Source organism: Panthera tigris, chromosome A1 (genome assembly GCF_018350195.1).
Source record: "Panthera tigris isolate Pti1 chromosome A1, P.tigris_Pti1_mat1.1, whole genome shotgun sequence".
Taxonomy (NCBI): Eukaryota; Metazoa; Chordata; class Mammalia; order Carnivora; family Felidae; genus Panthera; species Panthera tigris.
Genome location: NC_056660.1, coordinates 117,271,652 through 117,286,828, shown reverse-complemented (window position 1 = coordinate 117,286,828; position 15,177 = coordinate 117,271,652). Strand labels below are relative to the sequence as shown.

The window sequence follows — 15,177 nt, the reverse complement described above, 5'->3', positions numbered from 1 at the left end:
CCATTTTTAACTTGGAGGAACTACCATACTGTTTTCCATTCCCACCAGCAGTGCACAATAGTTCCAATTTCTCCACATCTTCATCAACACTTCTTATTTTCTTTTTCTTAAAATAACATCCCATGGGTATGAGGTGGTATCTCATTGTGGTTTCAATTTGCATTTCCCTACTGGTTAGTGATGGTGAGTATCTTTTCATGTGCTTATTGGCCTTTTGCATATGTTCCTTGGAGACATGTATATGCAAATCCTTTGCCCATTTTCCAGTTGGGATTGTTTGTTTTTGTTGTTGTAACCAAGTTGTAGCAAGGTGTTTTACATGCATTTATTCCTTTCTTCCTAACAATGCTCCTAGAGCCTCCTCTTAATCCTCCTGCCAGGCACAGACTCATGCCCAGCCTCCTCTCCTGGCACCCCAAAGCAAGCCAGACTGATAAATGAAACTTGCAACAGCAGCTGGAGAAAAGAAAACAAAAGCAGAAAGAAGGGAGGGAAGGTCAGCCAAAGAGATAAATAAACAGGCTTCAATTCTCTCAATCCAGGGCATGCTAAATTAGGTCCAAAATAACAGCACCTCAAATCCAAAGGAAAACTGATTCATGTGAATTTCATCTTTGAATTTCACAAGGGAAATGGGTCTTTCACATTCTAGGAGCATTCTCTCTGCCTCCCCTATGATGAAAGAGTAGCAGCAAAGACCAAAAGAAATGAGAAAAAGGGTGAGGGGCCTGGAAGGAGGGTAGGTCCTATGCAATCAGCCCCTGTGAGCAGAATCGTGTCTGGTGGAAGGAGGAGGGACAGTGATCGCTCCCCCATTGCATTCTCCAGAGGTGGACCCTTAGAGCACTAATGTAATAATTAAATTGATGTTAAAAAGTCAGGTGAGGCCATGATGAAAAGCTGTTGCAAGGAAGACATGTAAATGCAGAACAGAAGACCCCTAGGGGGTGCCTGGCTGGCTCAGTTGGTAGAGCATGTGACTCTTGACCTTGGGGTTGTAAGTTTGAGCCCCACACTGAGTGCAGAGACTACTTTAAAAAAAAAAAGAAAGAAAAAGAAAAAAGCATCTAAAAAGATGGCCATCCACAAAGGATTTTTTAAACATAATTGCTCCTCGTCGTGCCTGGGTGGCTCAGTTGGTTAAGCATCCAACTCTTGATTTCAGTCCAGGTCATGATCTCATGGTTCATGAGTCTGAGTCCCACATCAGGCTCTGAGCTAACAGTGCGGAGCCTACTTGGGATTCTCTCTCTCCCTCTCCCTCTACCCCTCCCCCCTGCCTCAAAAAATAAACTAAAAAAAAATAAAAAATAAAAATAGTTGCTCCTCTTGTGGTAGGGCCCCCTCCTTAAGGAAAGAAAAAAGAAAAAACAAACCTCAAGGCAACCTGGCTATATGCATATGTGACAACACCCCTCATGACCTTGTAACATGAGACCACTTAATCAGACTACATGTTTGTGTGTTACTATACATGGGAGACAAAGAAGTAGCAAGTATATAAAAAACTACACCACATGACATTCCGGGCTCAGTTCTTTGGGTACAAACCCAACTGAGCAGTGCTGGCCCGAATAAAGTTGCTTCCTGGAAAGAAAAGACTCAGTGTCACGACTCTGTGTGAGAATCCTGCTACACTCTGACAGTGACCCCAGCCTTACCCTAGTCTCTTTGTTCTTGATATTAGAATTAGACTATAGCTCTTCACCAAAAAACATGTTAAATGCAGGTTCATGGGCACCATCTCCAGAGATATGGCCCCCGTGTGCCTGAGATGGGGCCCAGGAACCTACCTTTTGGCCGAGGTGCCCATTGTGACAGTGACGTCAATGGTCAGAACCTGTTCTTTGAGCCCTTCTGGCTACTTTCAGCAGCAGAGACAACCCTGGGCTTTCCCCAGTCTATGGGACAGCCATCATGGTCTGCACATCCCCTTTCTCTCCCCAGATCCCAGATTCCTGAGATTGCAAACAGAAAAATTAGGGGCCGATCACTTATTTACCCCACAACAGCATTTTTTCCTTCTTAAAAAAATTTGCTTAGAGATGCTTTTAATTTTTAAGCACTGCCCCTAAGTCTTTGCCTCATAAAGAGTGTGAGGGGAAAATTTGGCAGATGGCATTTGGGGGAGAGATGGAAAGCATCTAAGAGCCATGCAAACTGATCATCACTGAGCAATGAAGATAAAGGGAGAATCATAACCTAAAGTTACAGTAAGAATAGGATTCTACATACTGGTCAAGGTCACACCCATTATAACTGTAATAATGGCTCATGAATCTCATGCCAGGCCCTGGGCTAAGTGCTTTTCACTAATTTATTAAAAGTATATTTAAATATGGGGGCACCTGGGTGCCTCAGTCAGTTAAGTGTCCAACTCTTGATCTCTGCTCAGGTCTTATCTTAGGGCTGTGAGCTCAAGTACCACATCCAGGGTGGAGCACACATAAAAAAAAAAAAAAAAAAATATATATATATATATATATATATATATATATATAGGAAAAATATATATATAGGAAAAATATATATATATGAAAAACTACATAAATAATTATAAAAATGTAAACAGAGGCTGCATTTACAGATGGTCTCAGGTCATTCAAGCAATGTAGCCTTGTGGTTTTAGCACATGAGCTGTAAACAGCCTTAGGTTCAAATCTTGGTTCTGTCATTCATCAACTATGTGACCTTAGCAAGAAACCTCTCCTGGCCTCAGTTTGCTCATCTGTCAAATAAAGAAGCATGTAGCTCACAGGGCTGCTCTGCTGATGAAGTGAAATGATAAATGCAAAACTCTTAGCATGGTCTCTGGTACATGGTAAAGCAACTTAAGAGTGTTTATTACCATTATTGCTGCCAGAGTAGAGTGCAAGTCCTGACCTAAAGTAGGGTGTGTTGGGCCAGTACCCACTTCTAACTTCATACATCTCCAACAAAGATCTAGAGAGATCCAGGGAACACTGCTAGGCCAGAGTAGTCACTGAGGTGGCACCCAGAGCTGGAAGCTGGCAACCTCTCGTCTTCATGCTGGATGACCCTCCCTTCACAGATGGCATGGCCCAGAACTGGCAGAAGACCTTATAAAATAGGTTGCTTCAAGAATTAAATAAACAAGCAATGCCTGGCACATAGCAAATGCCCAATCACCGTTAAGCATTATTATCATCTATAATTTTGTAAGACATTTGCTAAGAACACGACCGCAATAATAACAATTAGCATGATTGTTAGCACAGACTCTTGGAGTTTGGACGTCTTGGGTCTGGAAGCCCAGTCCTTTCACTGTTCCCTAATAACAGCATTCCACCTTGTTTTGGATGAACTTCAGCCCTCCATCCCACGGTCCTGGCAGGGCTGCCAATCACAGTCCTCTATTCCAGACCCTGACAGTCCTGTTAAGCCTCATCAGCCAGAGGCCACCAGGAAGGAGCCTGCAGTGATGCAATCATATCTCTTGCCTTGATGTGGTGAGGTGGGGCCTTCCACAGGACTGCTCGTGTTACTCTTTAGGACTCAGGATTGAGAAAAGCAGAGTTAACTGGGGATTGAAAGCTGTTGTGTCATGAGGGTGGCTGAGTAGTTGGTTGTCCTCCGTAATAGATGAGAATGGCAAAGAAGGCCTTTGTCACAGATCAGAAAGCATTGGTCACCCAAAGAGAGGTCCTTATGACATTTCATAGTTTCTACGTGACTTTGGGAGAAAGTGTTTCCTGTTGGCTTTCCAGCTGGCTTTATCTTCTCTGTCCTCCTGGCTTCATTCTTGGGCAGTGCAAGCTGATTCTCACTGTCAGTCCCAGACCCAGTTTTGCTCTTTCAGCCCCAGGAGTGACTTCAGACAGAGACACTTTTGCTCAAGACATGTTACTGGGATTTGCTAGAAAATTGTCATAATGAGAATTCAAACCTCTGATGACCATAACATGAAGAAACCCGCAGGAGTCGTGCAAAGACCAACCTACAGTGACAGGTAGCACCTGTAGTGGCACTCAGGCCCTGAGCTGTGGCAGGATGCTCCGGGAGCCGGGCAGGGCGCCCTCAGGTGGAGACGAGGTCGGAGCATGGGAGCAGAGCCCCAGGGGGGTGCAGATCCATGGCTGCTGGTGCTAACATGCCTATAACGGCCTGGTGTCTTCCTGGCCTCCTGGAGGGCTGAGTGCTTAGTTACTTTTTCGATTCTGGGAGCTATTGTAATCTTTTTTCCAGGAATATCTGTTAAACCAAGCCACTCAGTTTCTGCTGCTTTCCACTCCAGAACCCTAAATGACATATCTCTTTCTGTAGGCCCTGTGTTTGCTGCTGGGGATAGAGAGGAATGGGCTGCAGTCCTGCTTGGACATACTCACTGACTACTTGTGATTAAAGGGAGTCATTATGCTCATGACAAAAAGATTCTTGCTTTCGGGGCCCCTGGCTGGCTCAGTTGGTAGAGCATGTAGACTCTTGACCTCCGGGTTGTAGGTTCAAGCCCATGTTGGGTATAGAGATTATTTAAAAATAAAATCTTTAAAAAATAAAGATTATTCTACTCCTGAAATCATTGTTGCACTATATGCTAACTAATTTGGATGTAAATTTTAAAAAATAAAATTAAAAAAAAATTCTTGGGGCATCTGGGTGGCTGAGTCGGTTAAGCATCCGATTCTTGATTTAGGCTCAGGTCATGATCTCACAGTTTGTGGGTTTGAGCTCTGTATCAGGCTCTGTGCTCTCAGCACAGATTCTTGGGGATTCTCTGTCTCCCTCTCTGTCTGTCCCTGCCCTGCTTACTCTCTCTTTCTCTCTCTCAAAATAAATAAGCTTACAAAAATCCACTCCTGGGTCCTCCCCACTCCACCCCATTTTCCTTCCATAGATTCGATGAAGGCTTTCTCTGACCCCAGCACCTGGCCCACAACAGCCTCAGCAGATGCAGTGAAGGGATGGATGGATGGACGATGGGATCATCTCCATTTCTACACATAAGGAGACAGTCTCAAAGAGGCTTACAACTAGCCCACACACCTAGTATCAACAAGTGGTAGAACAGAGATTCAAAACTACGCCAGCCTGTGTCTTCACTACACCACACTGTGTTTCTCTTGTTCGCCCTGGAAAGGAGCTCTCTTCTTTGCTTGGATAGGAGAGAGCCAAGGTACCAAGAAAAGACTCCAATGTCAAAATAGCACATTCCAATTTGGGGGTTCCTCAAAAAGGTAAACATAGACTTACCATGTGACCCAGCAATTCCACTCCTAGGTGTAAACCCCAAAGAACTGAGAACAGCTACTCAAGTACGTGCACACACATGTTCACAGCAGTGGTTTGAGTGGTTTTTTATTTTTTAAAATTTACTGCACTCCAGCCCGTCCTAACAGTTAGCTTGCTTCAAGCTTATGCATTCCTTGCTTGCTAGCCTGTCCCTTGATGCACAGCAGAAACGACTTACTTTCCTTGACATTTGCAGACCACTGGTTGTGGGGCACGAAGAACCAAATTTTCCAGAAGATAAGCCTTCGAAAACAGCTGCCACTGATCCAGCAAGTCTGTGAAGGGTCATGTCCACATATGAGTAACCACCTGGGCACCTGCTTCTCTTGGGTGTAGCCCCCCCCTACCCTTTTCCCATGCTTTCTCCTTTAAACCCTACAGCTTCCCCTGGACAGGGAAGATGGTCTTTGACACATTAGTCTACCATCTTCCCAAGTTGCCAGCTTCCTGAATAAACCAACCTTTCCTTTCCTTCCATCATTCCTCTCTTGATTTTCAAGCGGTGAGCAGGTGAACCTAAGTTTGGAACTGGTTCTCTGTCCTGTAACATTTATAATAGTCAAAATGTGGAAATAGCTCAAATGCCCATCAATGGGTGGATAAACAAAGGGTGGTATATGATATTATGGAATCTAATAAAAGAAAAAAGCATGGAGTACTGATACCTATTACAATGTGGATAAACCCTGATAACAATATACTAAGTGAAAGAAGCCAGACACAGGTCATATATTTTATGATTCAATTTATATGAAATATCCAAAATAGGTAAATCCACAGAAACAGAACACAGATTTGGCGGCTAGAGGGGCTGAGAAGAGGGAAGAATGGAGGGAAACAGCTTAATGAGGAGGTGGGTCCTTTTTGGGGTAAGGAAGATGTTTTGAAACTAAATAGAGGTGATGGCTATACACTGTGATTGTACTAAATGCCACTGAATTGTTCATTTTGAGATGGTTAGTTTCATGTTATGTGAATTTCACCTCAATTAAAGAAAATCACATTCCAAGAGTCACACTAACACTCAAACATCAAATGTCTCCCATGGTACCTCTCCCAGTCCCAGGCACACAGTAGGTGCTCAATGAATGCTTGGTGCTTTTTAACTGGTTTTTAGGCTGTGTTGGATAAGCCCTCTTTTGGAGGAAGTATGATTGAATGGCTAAGACTGCCGACAGCTGGGTTCAAGCCCCAGATCATGACCTCAGGTGAAATTCTAAACCTCTGTATACCAGTTTTCTCGTTATTAGAATTGGAATAACTGTGCCTACCCCATAGAGTTGTTCTAAGGACTGACATGATAATGCATGCAAAGCACCTAGCACAGTCCACATAACACAATACCTTCTCAGCGAACATCAGCTCCTAGGATGACAGTGATTATCTGCTACAGTGGGTTCTGCTCCCAAACTCTCTGTTTTCCAGTGCTTATCATACTCTAACACATTCTGTGCTGTAGAAAACTGGTTTTGCCAGGAAAGAAGCTATTCTTCTCAAGTCAGACTGACTCTCCAGGGAGAAGACTTTCAGCTATGAAATCCCAAGGAGGCTACGGAGTACCCTTCTTGTTTGTTTGTTTGTTTGTTTGTTTCTCTCCATCAGCAACAGAGAGCTCCCAGGAAGTGAACTCTACACAGAATAATGAGAATGGTTCCCGTTTCCTTTGGCTGCCTGTGAAATTTAGTGCATTTACTGTGAGCTCTGTTTCTTGGTCATATGCTATGTGGGATGACATTGCTCTCCTTCCAGCCCCAGGCTGCTTCCTGTGCTCTGTGATGTGGAAGAGACTTGGAGATGTGGGAAACATCCCACACAGCTGGTCCACCAGCCTCAGAAGTCCACCCTAGAGCAGAAGGGTCACCAGGCTCAGGAAACATCCTGTCCACACCCTCAAACATATCAAACCTGTGCCTTTTGTCTATGCCCAGGTTACACACTTGATTTTTGAAACCACTGTTTTAAAAATAATTACAAGTGGGACATCTGGGTGGCTCAGTCCGTTAAGCATCTGAGTCTCGATTTTGGCTCAGGTCATGATCTTGAAGTTGGTGAGATTGAGCCCTGCATCGGGCTCTGCGCTGACACCGCAGCACCTGCTTGGGATTCTCTCTTTCGCTCTCTCTCTCTCTGCCCCTCCCCTGCTTGTGTGCACATACACTCTCTCTCAAAATAAATAAACTTAAAAAAAAATAAAAATAATCAGAAGCATTTAGCATAGGTGATGCACTCACAAAGGATAAAAAAAATCAAACAAGGGGCATCTGGGTGGCTCAGTCGGTTGAGCATCTGACTCTTGATCTGACCCTGGGTCATGATCCCAGGGTCATGGGATTGAGCCCCACATCAGGCTATGCACTGAGCGTGCAGCCTGCTTGATTCTCTCTCTCTCTCTCTCTCTCTCTCTCTCTGTCTCTCCCTCTCTCCCCAACTCATGCCCACACACACACTCTCTCTCTCTCTCTCTCAAGGTAAAATAGAAAAATTTTAAAAATCAAGCAGTATGAAAAGGAAGACTTCCTGCTCCTTTTGCTTCAGTTTCCCAGCTTTTCAGTTCTCCTCCCCCCAAGGAGATCACCACAACTGTTCTAGAATATCATTCCAGAGATAGTCTATAGGAACATGTATTTATTCCTACCTCCATGACCCCCATGCATACTTCAGCACAAATGATACCATACCTGGAGTTCTGCACCTTGCTTTTTTATTTATTAAAAAAAATTGTTTTATTTATTTATTTTGAGAGAGAGAGAGAGCAGGGAAGGGGCAGAGAGAGAGGAAGAGAGAGAGAATCCCAGGCAGGCTCTGAGCTGACAATGCAGAGCCCGATGTGGGGCTTAAACTCACAAACCACGAGATCATGACGTGAGCCAAAATCAAGAGTCAGACACTCAACCAACTGAGCCACACAGCTACCCCTATTTTTTTTAATGTTTATTTTTTGAGGTGGGAGAGGGGCAGAGAGATGGGGACAGAGGATCTAAAGTTGGCTCTGCACTGACAGCAGAGAGTCCAACGTGGGGCTCAAACCCACGAACAGCAAGATCATGACCTAAGCCAAAGTCAGACACTTAACTGACTAGGTCAGCCAGGTGCCCCGTCCTTGTTTTTTTTTTTTTTTTTTTTTTTTTTTAACTTAACTATGGGGGTAGTCTTTATAGCAGTTCACAGAACTCCTCCTTTTTAACTGCTGCATTATATGCCATTGTATAGATGTGCAAAACTTTATCCAACCAGTTTCCCCATGATGGGCACTTATGTTGTTTCCAGTATGCTCCTTTAAGAAGCAGGGCTATAATGAATGACCTTTTAGGAGGAAATGAGAATTACAGTTCCTTCTGTTGGGGGTTGGGGGTGGGGATTCTTCTGTTACTCTTGAACTTTCCCCAGAGTTGCCAGTTTATACAGGACATGTTCTGTACTTTGTCCTGCACGCTCTATTAACTATCTATTAACTTTCAGGATGCCCTGAACGTATTCAGCTTTTTTCTTAACCTATTTTTAAAACTAATTTATTATCATTTTATTTTTTAAATGTTTTTATTTATTTTGAGAGAGAAAGAAAGAGCATGAGCAGGGAAGGGGCAGAGAGAGAGGGAGAGAGAATCCCAAGCAGGTTCCGCATTGTCAGTACGGAGCCGACACGGGGTTCCATCTCACTAACCAGGAGATCATGACCTGAACTGAAATCAAGAGTGGAACGCTTAACCGACTGAGTCACCCAGGGGCCCCCATTTTTTTTAATTTTAGAGACAAAGAGGGGAGAGGGGCAGAGGGAGACAAAGAGAATCTTAAGCAGTTTCCATGCTGATTTGAGCTGAAATCAAGAGAAGGATGTTCCACCAACTGAGCCACCCAGGTGTGCCATGTACTCAGCTTTTTAAAATTAAGTTACTAAAAAGTTTCAGAGTTATTTTTCCTCCACCATAATTGGTATTTAAATCAATTAAATGGCCACACTAACTGAAAAGCATAACTCTACCAATATAGATCTGGACAACCCCTTATGGTCTCCGCAGGTTTAACTGAGGTTATTATAAAAGGGAAGGCTGCAAATTAAAGGTACTTATTTTCACATTCAGGAAAGGAAAATACTGTTCTTTGGCTAAAGTCCCAAGCGGTGAACACTACCCACCATTATTAAAAAATAGCGATTTTTGTTCTGAAAATCAGCCAATCAGCGATACTCACCCCGGTAACCAGGCTTCCGAAAGTGAGAGATTCGAGGAAGGAGAACCCCATGCCTCTGAAAGCCAGCCAATCAGTGACAGCCCTGTGCTCCTAGACAACAGCCAATCAGCAGGTCCCTCATTCCACAGTCCAGGCTTCAAAGTCAGCAAGTCAAAAGCAGCCTTGCCCTAGCAATACACGAACGCAGCTGAGGGTCCTTAAATTCCTAAATAATTCCTCTTCTGAAAGTCCACCAGCTCCTTGTCACACTCCCCCCCCTCCCCTTACAGAAAATCAGCTCTAGCTTTGTTCGGGAGACTTGGCCGTAAAAGCACATGTCTCACTTTCAAGCAAACATGAAGTTCATCTTTGTGCGTCAGACATAAAGTTCAATTTAATATTAGTTTGCAAGTATGCAACCCTTTTAACATCTGGACCCCTGTTTATGATTGGTTGTGAGATCAGACTTCGGAGTGCAGGTGCATTGTTGCACCTGTGAGCTCTTCACATTCAATCTCTTTGACTCTTGGACTTGTTTCTATTATCTATTTTTTATTTGTGTATATTTGAACCCCCCACAAACAAAAGCAACCATAAATTTTGTGAACTTTCTGAGCATAGTCATTTAGTGAGCGAGGAAAAATTCCTTTTAAGGTTTGCACAGTGTGCAATTGGTCATTTCATATTTTAAAAATGGTGGAAAGCCACATATAAACCAGCATATGGTAACAGCTACGCATAAGAGATGTATGATTTCCTCAACTAGTGTTAAGGGGAGTGATAAACAGATTTTTTAAAAAGAGAGATTCAGGTTAAAATGATAAAATACTTGCAGCAGAAATGTAATGGACTTCCACACTGTATATCATCATCAGTCTTCAAGCTCAAATAACCATTCAAAGATACTACTGCTGAAAGTGTTTTCTGATTCTAAAATTAAAATTTTCAAATAGTAGCATCCACTTCTATAATAAAATTGTAAAAGCTGTATTTAGTATTGTTGAAATGATGAGAGATCTAAATGTCTCACCTTATGGCATAGCCACAGTGCAAGTAGTCTCAAGGCAAAAACAACTTTTCTTTCGTGCAATATTTTTCTGGTTAAAAAAGCTTGCTAATAGGGCTATTCTGAGTAGAATCTCTTCCAGATAAGACCTCAGAAAGTTTCTGCAAATTTATGCAGAAACTCTTTTACTGAGTTCATCACACACACACAGTTCACCACACACACACACACACACACACACACACCCCAAAAGGGCCCAGGAAACTTCTGGAGGTGATGGCGATGTGTATTACCTTGCCTGTGGTGATGGTTCACAGAGGTATGCATATGTCCGAACTCATCAAATCACATACATAAAATATGTACAGTTTTATTGTGTATATAAAAAAAGAACTGTTGAAAAATTTTTTTACTGCTTTTGTTGCAGATAATATGAACATAACTTTTGGTGAATGTTTGTATAAGGGTATAAATCCTGCTTATTCAAGGTTGAAGCACAACATAAATAATTCTATGGTTAGTTATCCTGCTGATATTCTGCATAATGCTACTCAACAGTACCTGATGTCTTTTTTAAAAAAAAAATTAATGTTTATTTCTTTTTGAGAGACAGAGCATGAGCAGGGGAGGGGCAGAGAGAGAGGGAGACAGAATCTGAAGTAGGCTCCAGGCTCTGAGCTGTCAGCACAGAGCCCAACATGGGGCTCGAACTCGGGAACCAGGAGATCAGGACCTGAACCCAAGTCGGATGCTTAATCAACTGAGCCACCCAGTCACCACTCATGTCTTTTTTACTGAGATTGGAGTAACTGTCATGAAATTTCTCTCTTACTTCAGCATTGATACTATTCTAAGTGAGCAATTTAAGGATTTTGATTTTATTGGCATTCAGTATTCTTCATTTCTCTTACATTCAAAAACCATTAATTCTCGTTAACACACAGTTGAGAAAATCCTCCATTTAATGTGAAGGACTGAGATGATACTTGAATTCTAAAGAAAAGGGTTTTTTTCTCTAAGAAATACTCTCTAAGAAGCCAGTTGTTGGTTCAAAATTCCTGTTGGCTTTTTTTAAAAATTTTTTTATTTTAATGTTTATTTATTTTTGAGACAGAGAGAGACAGAGCATGAATGGGGGAGGGTCAGAGAGAGAGGGAGACACAGAATCTGAAACAGGCTCCAGGCTCTGAGGTGTCAGCACAGAGCCTGACGCGAGGCTCGAACTCACGGAGGGCGAGATCATGACCTGAGCTGGAGTCGGACGCTTAACTGACTGAGCCACCCAGGCGCCCCCTGTTGGCTTTTTAAATAATGCATTGAATGAAGTTTACTTCTTTTTCTTTCTTTCTTTTTTTTTCTTTTTTGAGAGAGAGAGAGTAGGGGAGAAGCAGAGAGAGAGAGGGAGACAAAGAATCCAAAGCAGGCTCCAGGCTCTGAGCTGTCAGCACACGGTCCGACCCGGGACTCAAACCAATGAACCCTGTGAGATCATGACCCGAGCTGAAGTCAGTTGCTCTACTGACTGAGCCAATCAGGTGCCCCTACTTATTTCTTGTTCATAGTTTTCAGTATCAATTTGGCAGTAGGATTGTGCAAATTGAAAGAACAGCTAACAGTGTAATGGAGGTGCTCCATTACTAAGGAACTTGTTGAATGTGTTAAACGAGAATTGATGAAAAACTTGTCCCTTTTATTATCAAAAATCTTCTTAAAAAGGGCATTATGTATAAACCAGAAAATAAATTTCAGTCCAGTAGATAACTATTTCAGCACCTGTCATGATTATCTTTTGAAATGGGTTTCATCCATTACAAAATTTGATTATTTTACTTGGATGTTACTCAACACTCTTTTAGCATGGGAACAAGTAGAATCAACATGGGTAACACAGAAGAAAAAAGGAACAAAAATTGAAGACCATGCTTCTTTTTGCTGGTGGACATTTTACAAAATTATTGATCAAGAGATGCAGTGGAATCCTGCAGAGTTGGAAAAGCAGGTTACGCTGTGAAAGATGGTATTATGTGCTTCAGCCAATCACATTTGAAGAGCAACGCTCAGGGTTGGTAACATTTTACAAGTAGATGTTCCATATGCTGGCTCATAATGCTAATGCTGAGCACGATTTCTCATTAACAAATGTTCACTGGTCAGGAACAGAATAAGTTGAATGTGGGGTTTCCTGGGGAGCTCAGTCGGTTAAGCGTCCAACTCTTGATTTCAGCTCAGGTCACGATCTCCCAGTTTGTGAGTTCGAGCCCCGCATCAGGCTCCGTGCTGACAGTGTACGGCCTGCCTGAGATTCTCTCTCCCTCTCTCTCTGCCTCTCCCCTGCTCTCGCTCTCTCTCAAAATAAAAAACTTAAAAAAAAAAAAAGAATGTGATCACTGCAGAAATCATGTTAAAATGTAAATGGAACAAAGACTGTAACTTCAGGGAATTTTATAAGCAAATTCTGCAAAATGAGGAACTATTAAGGAGAACCAAATAACCAGGGAAATATAATGAAATAAACAGGTGTATAATCTAGATACTTAGAATTCATTTCAGATAAACAACTCTGTTTTTAGAATAAGTATGTCTCATGTAATTTTTTTTTATCTCAAAGTATATGCAAATAGGCATTAGAAATAATTCAAATTTAACTGTGTCCTGTGTTTTTACTTCTTGAATTGGTGAACACCTTACCCACAGCCTCTGTGCCTCCGTGCCTTTGATAATCCCTGTCTATAATGCCTTCTCCCTCTTCTTCAATGACCAAATCCTAATTCTCTTTTGAGACCTATCTCAAAATGATCCCTTAGCGATGGCTAACTGTGCCAGGCACTGTTCTAAGTGTCTTACATCTATTAAGATCATTTGTTCCTCCCGAGGTAATTATTCTTGGTTATAATAGTATATACTATAAGGAAGATATTTTTCATATTTTATGGATGAAGCAATCAGGGCACAGAGAAATTAAGTGACTTACCAGAAGTTACCCAATCAGTAAATGGTAGAGCTGAGATTCATAGCCAGAGAGTGTGGCTCTGAAGTCCATTCCATGATAAGCCATTCACGTCTGTAGGATATGGTTGCCCTTGGAACCCAGCCACCATGTTGTGAGGAAGCCCAGGCCACAAGGAGAGGTCCTATGTGAGTGTTCCAGCCGACAGCCAGCATCAACCACCAGGTCTGTGAGTAAATGAGCCTCATGATTCCAGCTCCAGCCTGTGAGTCTTACATTTGAGGCTCCACTGTACCCTGTCTGAATGTCTAGCACATTAGAAATCATGAGAGATGATTAAAAATACATGTTTTTAAAAGGATTCTTCAGAGCAGTTTTAGGTTCACAGCAAAATTGAAAGGAAGGTACAGGGGCACCCAGGGGGCTCCGTCAGTTAAGCTTCCTATTTTGACTCAGGTCACGGTCTCATGGTTTGTGGGTTCCAGCCCCACACTGGGCTCTATGCTGTCAGCGCAGAGCCTGCCTCAGATCCTCTGCCCTTCTCTCGCTCTGATGCTCTTCCACTCACACACTCTCTCTCAAAAATAAATAAATGTTAAAAACAAAAAAAGAGAAGGTACAGAGGATGCCCATATACCTCCTGTGCCTACACATGCACAGCCTCCCTGGTTATCACCATCTCCCGCCAGAGTGGTACGTTTGTTGGAACCGATGAACTTACACTTATTCATTGTAATCCGCCAAAGCCTATAGTTTTCAAAGGGGCTCATTCTTGCACATTCCATAGATTTAGACACATGTATAGAGACCTGTATCCACCATTATAGCATCGTACAGAATGGTTTCACTGCCCTAAGAGTTCTCTGTGCTCCACTTATTCATTCCTTCTTCCTCCCTAACTGCTGGCAACCACTGATTTTTTTTTTTTTTTTTTTTTACCATCTCTCTAGTTTTGCCTTTTCCACAATGTTACACGTTTCGAATATTACAGTAGACATAGCCTATTCAGACTGGCTTCTCTCACTTAGTGATAACACACTTGAGTTTCCTTTCAGGTCTTTTCGTGGCTTGACAGCACATTTCTTTGTAGCCCTTACTGAACTTACTGTTTTTAGTCATTGAGTTTTGGGATAATCTATTGTGCAGCAATAGATAAGTATCCTTCCAGAATTTCCTCTAACTAGCCTCATGGTAAAAAAAAAAAAAAAAAAAAAAAAAAAAAATTACCTATGTTTTCACTCATCCATTCACCCGGTTATTGAACTTAACGATATATCTGGCTTCAGACATGGCTCAAATGATGTCATCAGGGTTCAGTATCTGTTTTAGATGGTTCTACTTTTCTCATTGGCAGTTCTAAGCTTTCCTGGATTTTACAGCTCCCCCAAATGTATATCCTCAAAATACCAGCATAAACCCCAAGGAAGACCTGAGTCATCTGCTGTAACAATGAGTCATGTCTTCAATTTCAAGTCACAGAAAACTCTAACAGTGACTTAAAGTTTAAACCATAAGGATATTTGTTATTTACTTAGGAGAAGTCCAGAAGCAGGAGTCCCAGCATTGGCCAAATATTAAGAAGTTCTTTCTAGCCCTCACTCTATCCTTACACTTATTGCCTCATGGTTATAACATGGCTTTTCCAGCTCCAGGCATCACATCTGCCTTCAAGGCAAGAAGAAAAGGCAAGGAACAGAGACTGTTTGGCAAGCATGTCACTTTTCTCTGAAAGTAAAGTAACTTCCTAGAGCCATCTTTTTACTTCATTGTCCCGAACTAGGTTACCAGGCCACATCCTGGCTGAGGA

The 15,177-nt window shown here is 42.3% G+C and overlaps 1 long non-coding RNA gene across 1 annotated transcript; it reads right to left on the bottom strand.

Annotated features, from left to right (window-relative positions):
- Window positions 1-5,308: 5,308 nt before the first annotated feature.
- LOC122238607 lies at window positions 5,309-13,707 on the bottom strand. The gene is made up of 3 exons (XR_006217600.1): window positions 13,395-13,707; window positions 9,439-9,605; window positions 5,309-5,525 (listed from the first exon to the last, which is right to left on the bottom strand). It is a non-coding gene; the product is annotated as an uncharacterized LOC122238607 (long non-coding RNA).
- Between the last annotated feature and the right edge of the window lie 1,470 nt (window positions 13,708-15,177).